General features: G+C 58.2%; 1 long non-coding RNA gene across 1 annotated transcript; it reads right to left on the bottom strand.

Annotated features, from left to right (window-relative positions):
* Window positions 1-2,401: 2,401 nt before the first annotated feature.
* Window positions 2,402-3,710, bottom strand: LOC135307287 (uncharacterized). Its single transcript, XR_010367991.1, has 4 exons — window positions 3,319-3,710; window positions 3,159-3,230; window positions 2,970-3,071; window positions 2,402-2,509 (listed from the first exon to the last, which is right to left on the bottom strand). It is a non-coding gene; the product is annotated as an uncharacterized LOC135307287 (long non-coding RNA).
* Window positions 3,711-7,367: the final 3,657 nt, after the last annotated feature.

Consider the following 7,367-nt stretch of genomic DNA (forward strand, 5'->3'; position numbering starts at 1 on the left):
ACTCCCTGCTTCCCCCAGAGCTGGGGCCTGCAGGCTCCTTGCCACCCCTTGGCACAGGACTGCTCAGTACCCGAACCCCTGAGCCTGCACACTGTAATTCCTCTGTGCTGTGCCTTTCTGCTGCAGGCAATACTAGTCAAAGACATGGATAAGGACAAGGAAAATGCCCAGCGTTTTGGAGTTGCTCCAGGGCCCTCCCTCCTGCAAAGAGCTGCCTCTCTGCATCTACCCAGAGACTGGGAAATAACAGGGGATCTCAGGCCTATGGTGCAGTTTGGGTTGCCTGTCAGCTGATGCCAAATGCCTTCCTGCAGGGGCTGGGCAGAAGCTGCAGCCAGGCCAGGCTGGGAAGCAGCCCTGCAGGGCGTGAAAGCAGCAGCGGGGCAGCGAGGCTGCCATGGATCCCTTCCCGCTGTGCCGGGCACGGCGTGTCCAGATGTGCAGCCAAAGCCCCCGGCTGCTGAGTCCCAGGGGAAGCATGAGGGAAATGCACCCACCACGTCTCTCCAGATCACTCAGCATATTCTCCATGTGCTTGGATGCCTCCAGGGACTTAGTGTCTCCTCTAAGTTTCTTCTCCATTCTCAGGGGACCTTAAGAGAAATATTTCCATTTCCCAGGAATGGGTCCCACAACAGCAGGGCTCAGTCTGTGGGGTCATCAGGCAGACACTACTCACCCCTGCGACGGGAGCTGGGCCTGCGTGCAACATCCACCAATGGACCTGGTAAAGTCCTCCCTGCAGACACACCTGGAACACAACAGCCACAGAAGCTTCTGCCATCTCTGCTGATCTGCACAGGCACCACTGAGCCGCAGGAGCGGTGAGGGGATCGCGCAGGGCGAGGGCACACACGTGCATGGTTCTGTGCTGGCACCTGCAGCGCTGCCTCCCTGGCCCAGCTTTGGGCTCTGAGCTGGCAGCTCTTCCAGGGGAAAGGCCTTGACCTACCCTCAGCATCTCCCAGAGGCTCATTCCTGAACGTGGGTTGGGAAGCCAGATCACTTTCACCAACCGGGTTAGCTGCAAAGAAAGGCAGGACAGAACAGCTCCTGTGACCCTGCTGAAGATTCTCCTTCAGGCCCAAGTGGCAGTGAGGGCACCTGGGTGATTGATGCCCTCCAAGGCACTCCCTCAGCTCTGCCTTCCAGTCAGGAGCAGGGGCAGGGGGACCTCGTGCCTGCAGTGGCCCCACACTGGCATAGAAGGAGTCCCTTGCAGGGCAGTCGGGGCAGAAAGGACTCCCTGGAGCTGCCAGCAGCTCTAAAGCCAGCCCCGGGCAGGGCCAGGGCTTGGCAGTGGCAGCAGGAGCAGCTCAGGCTCCCTGGGGCTGGCAAAGGAGCTGCCAAAGGCTCAGCCCTGGGGCACAGCCCTGGGCCCAGCCCCTTCCCTCTCTGCCCTTCTCCCTGGCTGCACAGAGCACATGGAAGGACACACTGGCATAGCCCACGGGAGGAAGATGGACAGCTAAATGCTCCTTCCTCCCACTGACAGCAATCCTGTGGGATCCTTCAGGGCTCCAGATGGGAGCAGGGCAAGGCTTCCAGAATTCAACAACCTTCCTACTCTTAAGGAAAGTGGGACAAGTGTGACCTTTTGCCACACTGACACTGATTATTCTCTAAGTAAAAAGGGACTTTGCGAACTTGCCTCCACCATCTGCTGAGGTCTTCAAACTCTCATCCAGAAAGACAAGCCTGGAATCCATGTCACCATCCCAATCTAGAAGGGAGCATAAAACGGAACTGCTTCCATGCTCTGCTGGGTTCCCCTTTGGCCTTTGGGAACTGGGCACTACAAGGGGGTCGGGTAAGGTCGTGGGAGTCAGATGTGAGTGGCCATGGCCAAAGCTGCACAGGGACCTGGGGAGCTCTGGGCTGACTCCTGGTTAATCTCCACACCCTTTACAATCTTTGCTCCCTCTAGGCCTTGTGCAACATCCCTAGAGGGGCAGCTGGAGCAGCCCAGGGCCCTGGGGCTCTCTCCCTCCCCACCAAGGGAGACTTCCCTAAATTCCTGGGGATAACTGCAGTATGTAGTGCCAGAACCACTCCTACCTCCTTCCCTCCTGCAGTCCCTCTCTCCCTCCCTCCCTCTCTTGGCACAGCTCCCACAGCCCAAGGGCACATAGCCAGGCCCTCTCAGGACACACTGGAGCCTTGCTCTCCCCCTCTCCCCTTTCCCCACCATGGGCACCCCATGCAGTCACTGCCAGGTTTCAGGAAGTGTCTCCCATGGAGGGACCCCAGCAGGACTGCTCAGTACCCGAGTGCCCTGAGCCTGCTCGGGATAATTCCCCTGGGCTGTGCCAGTCTTGTCCGGGCAGTGCCCACACTGCCAGGCAGCAGAGAGGGCAGCTCAAGCCTCAGCAGGGCTCAGGCCCAGAGGCACAGCAATTACCTCCTGGGCCTGTGCCTGGCATCGCCTCCCTTCCTGCAGCAGAGGCTGGCATGGAGCCACTGCTTCCTCTGGGAAACGCCGCCTTCCGCACAGCTTTTTTGTCCTTCTCTGGAGAAAGAAAAGTGTACAGCTGGACCACATGAAATCAATAAAGAGACGGGAAGGGGCATCTTCAGGAGGGAATGCTTGCCAAGCACTTTGATATGGAACAGGAAATCATATAAACTATTTGGGTAGGCCAGGGCCCTGACTTCTTCAAACAGCTGCCCCTTCTGATCTGCCTGAACACCGGGAAATTACAGGGGATCTCAGGGTGGGCATGGCCCATGGTGCAGTTTGGGCTGCCTGTCAGCTGATGCCAAATGCCTTCCTGCAGAGGCTGGGCACAAGCTGCAGCCAGGCCAGGCTGGGAAACAGCCCTGCAGGGCGTGAAAGCAGCAGCAGCAGCAGCGGGGCAGCGAGGCTGCCATGGATCCCTTCCTGCTGTGCCAGGCACGGCGTGTCCAGATGTGCAGCCAAAGCCCCCGGCTGCTGAGTCCCAGGGGAAGCATAAGGGAAATGCACCCACCTTGTCCTGCCTGCAGCAATTCTTTCAGCATTTGCCTCATGTTTTTGGATGGCTCATGGGCTTTCTGGTGTCCTTTGCCTTTGTTCTTTCCCCTCGGAGGACCTTAGAGCAATAGAGTTTCGTTTCCCAGGAACGGATCCCACAAAAGCAGGGCTCAGCCTGTGGGGTCAGCAGGGACACACCACTCACCCCTGCGATGGGAGCCAGGCTTCTGTGTAGAAATCACCAAAGGAGCTGGAGAAATCCTCCCTGCAGGCACACCTGTAACACAACAGCCACAGAAGCCTCTGTCACCTGATTCCTGCCAGGTTGTCAGCAATTATTCCTTGGTGGCACACTGAGAACATACCTGAGAGGGGCTCAGATAGGACCAACACTTTATGCAGCCAAGCTAATGGAGAAGTCTTCCCAGACACCTCATCTAGAAGGGAGCAGAGATAAGAACCATTTCCATGGTGCGCTGGAGTCCCCTTCTGCCTCAGGGAACTGGGCATTGCAAGGGGGTCAGGTAAGTTTGTGGGAGTCGGATGTGAATGGATAAAGCTAAAGATGCACAGCAGCCTGGGGAGCTCTGGGCTGGCTCCTGGTCACACTCCAGACTCTTTTCAGGCCCTGGGAAACATCCCTGGAAAGGTGGGGGAACACCCCAGGGCCTTGCAAGACTCTCTCATTTCCACTGCAGAAACCCTCCCTAAAGGCCTGAGAAAAACTACAGGCGGCCATGCCACAGGTGTCACTCATTTCACCACTCCCTGCCCCGTGACAGCTCCCCCAGCCCCAGGGGACAGGCTCAGGCCCTGTCAGGACCCAGCGCAGCCCCTGCCCAGTCGGGAGCCAGGGCTGGCTCTGGCCCTGGGCTGGCGGCAGGGCTCCTGCTCGGGGCTGCTCCTGTGCCTTGGGCCTCTGGGCACTCAGGGCCAGCTCCGCAGCAGCTGCAGCGCCAGGGACGTTGCTGCACCAGTCCCGTTTCCCCGGGGCTCTGAACGAGCTCCAGAGGCCTGGAAGCCGAGGCGCCTCCAGCTTTGGCTGCTGCCAGGCTGGGCAAGGGCAGGCCCTGGGGGAAGAGCTGCTGCCACACAGCCCCAGCCAGGGCTGAGCCTGGCACAGCAATTACCTGCTGTGCCTGTGCCCGTGTCTGGCATTGCCTTCCTTCCTGCAGGGACTTCCAATGAGCCGCCACTTAGCCCGGGAAATGCCACCTTCAGTACAGCTTTTTGGTCCATCGCTTGTTAAAGGAAATAGACAGCTGGATCAGATAGAGCTGTTCCCTACTGGGGAGGTGGCATCTTCAACAGGGAATGCTTTTCAAAGGGTTAGGCTCCGGGAGATGGCCAGACTCTTCATGCTGAACCAGGGCCCTCCTTTCTCCAAACAGGTTCCCTTCCTGATCTCCCAAGAGACCAAGAAATTGCAGGGAATCTCAGGCCCATGGTGCAGTTTGGGCTGCCTGTCAGCTGATGCCAAATGCCTTCCTGCAGAGGCTGGGCAGAAGCTGCAGCCAGGCCAGGCTGGGAAGCAGCCCTGCAGGGCGTGAAAGCAGCAGCGGGGCAGCGAGGCTGCCATGGATCCCTTCCCACTGTGCTGGGCACGGCGTGTCCAGATGTGCAGCCAAAGGCCCCGGCTGCTGAGTCCCAGGGGAAGGCAGAAGGAAATGCACCCACCTTGTCCTGCCTGCTGCATTTCCTTCAGTACTGGCATCTTGACTATGGATGGCCCATGGGGTTTCTTGTGACCTGTAGCTGGGTAATTCCCTGTCAGAGAAATTTAGAGCAACATAGTTCCATTTCCCAGTCGATTTCACAAAATCAGGGCTCTAGCCACAGAAGCTTCTGCCATCTCTGCTGATCTGCACGGGCACCACTGAGCCGCAGGAGCGGTGAGGGGATCGTGCAGGGCGAGGGCACACACGTGCATGGTTCTGTGCTGGCACCTGCAGCGATGCCCCCCTGGCCCAGCTTTGGGCTCTGAGCTGGCAGCTCTCCCAGGGGAAAGGCCTTGACCTACCCTCAGCATCTCCCAGGGGCTCAGACCTGGACGTGGCTTGGGAAGCTGCACCACCTTCACCAGCAGGTTCAGCTGCAAAGAAAGGCAGGACAGAAGAGCTGCTGTGGCACTGCAGGAGATCCTCAGGCTGCCCACAAGGCTCAGCCCCGGGGCACAGCCCTGGGCCCGGCCCCTTCCCTCTCTGCTCTTCTCTTCTCTGTGGCTGCACAGAGCACATGGAAGGACACACTGGCATTGCACACGGGAGGAAGATGGACAGCTAAATGCTCCTTCCTCCCACTGACAGTGATCCTGTGGGATCCCTCAGGGCTCCAGAAGGGCAAGGTTTGCTGAATACATCAACCTTCAGAGGAACTTATGGGAAATGTTACAAGTAATCTCTTGCTGGATTGACACTATTATTCTGTCAGGAAAGGTACATTGAGGACTTGCCTCCAGCATCTGGCCTGGTTTTCAAATCATCATTCACCAGCATTTCCAAATAATCCACGTCACGATCCACATCTGGAATGGAACACAGACCAGAACCATATCCAATGTGTGCTGGGATCCCCTTCTGCCTTAGGGAACTGGGCACTGGAGGGCGGCTGGGTAAGGCCGTGGGGGACAGATGTGAATAGACAAGGCCAAAACTGCACAGCGGCTGGCTCTGGTCACTCTCCAGCCTCTTTGCAGGCCCTTTGCAGCATCCCTAGAGGGGTGGCTGGAGCAGCCCAGGGCCCGTGGGTGCTGTCTCCCTCCCACAGAGGAAACCCTCCCCAAAGCACTGGGCAAAACCATCCCCAGCGCTTCCCAGGGAGCAGGGAGCGCTGTCCCGGGAAAGGGCAGCCAGGCTGCCGGCTCACCTGCTCCCCGCGCTTGCAGTGGAGCAGCCTGGGCAGCCCTGGCAGGCAGGGCCACGGCCAGGAGCAGCAGGAGTAGGAGGCGCAGAGCAAGGGCCATGGTGCCTTGCCCTCTGCCAGTCCCGCAGCTCTTGCTGCCACCGCTGTCCCGACACCGCTGTCCCAATGTCAGCACCGCTGCTGCCACCGCCGCTGCTGCCGCAACAATTGTGCTCAGGGACTGACTGCTGGCTCCTTGTGCTGCTGTGCAACCACGGGGCTCTGGCACCTCTGGCACCTCTGTGACCTCAGGGCCTGCTGTGAGCTCAGCCTGCTGTGACCCCAGAGCCCTGCTGTGAGCTCATGGCCTCAGCTGTACCCCCAGAGTGTGCCCCCATCTCTATGAATGGACTGCCCTGATTGTAAATGTTTTGCTTCATCAAAGGGCCATTCCTCAGTGAAACCTTATTTTTCACCTGCTGACATTGGTGGCCAGGCTGTGTCCCTGGAGATGCTCAGAATTCATACAGAATTCACAGAATGACCAGGTTGGAAGAGACCTTTAAGATCATCCAGTCCAACCCATGTCCCAACACCACAACTAAACCATGGCACCCAGTGCCACATTCAGTCTTTTTTTAAACACATCCAGGGATGGTGACTCCACCACCTCCCATGGCAGGCCATTCCAGAACTTTATCACTCTTTCTGTGGAAAATATTTTCCTAATATCCAACCGACATTTCCCTTGATGCAGCCTGAGACTGTGTCCTCTGGTTCTGTCAGCGCTGCCTGGAGAAAGAAACCATCCCCACCTGACTACAACTACCCTTCAGGGAGCTGTGGAGTGATAAGGTCACCTCGGAGTCTCCTTTTCTCCAGGGTAAACACCCCCAGCTCTCTCAGTCATTCCTCACCAGGGCTTGTGCTCCCAGCCCCTCACCATCCTTGTTGCCCCCTCTGGATGTGCTCGAGCGACTCAATGTCCTTCCCAAACTGATGGCCCAGAACTGGACACAGCACTCGAGGTGCGGCCTCACCAGTGCCAATTACAGGCACAGAATGACCTCCCTGCTCCTGCTGGCCACGCTCTTCCTGACACAGGCCAGGAGCCATTGGCCTCCTTGGCCACCAGGCCACACTGCTGGCTCATGTTCAGCTGGCTGTGACCAGTGCCCCCAGGTGCCTTTCTGCCTGGCCACTGTCCAGCCACACTATCCCCAGCCTAGAACACTGCAGGTGCTTCTTGTGGCCAAAGTGCAGCACTGGGCACTTGCACCTACTGAGCTTCATCCCACTGGACTCTGCCCATGCCTCCAACCATTCCAGGTCTCCCTGCAGAGCCCTCCTACCTTCCGACAGATCAACACACTCTCCCAGCTTAGTGTTGTCTGCAGATTTGCTAATGAAAGACTCAATCCCCTCATCCATGTTGTCAATAAAAGCATTGAGCAGAGCTGGCCCCAGCACAGAGCCCGCAGGGACACCTCTGGTGACTGGCTGCCAGCTGGGTGCAGCACCGTTCAGCACCCCTCTCTGGGCCAGCCATCCAGCCAGTTCTGAGCCCAGCAAA

This window comes from Passer domesticus, chromosome 9 (assembly GCF_036417665.1).
Source record: "Passer domesticus isolate bPasDom1 chromosome 9, bPasDom1.hap1, whole genome shotgun sequence".
In the NCBI taxonomy this organism is placed as follows: domain Eukaryota; kingdom Metazoa; phylum Chordata; class Aves; order Passeriformes; family Passeridae; genus Passer; species Passer domesticus.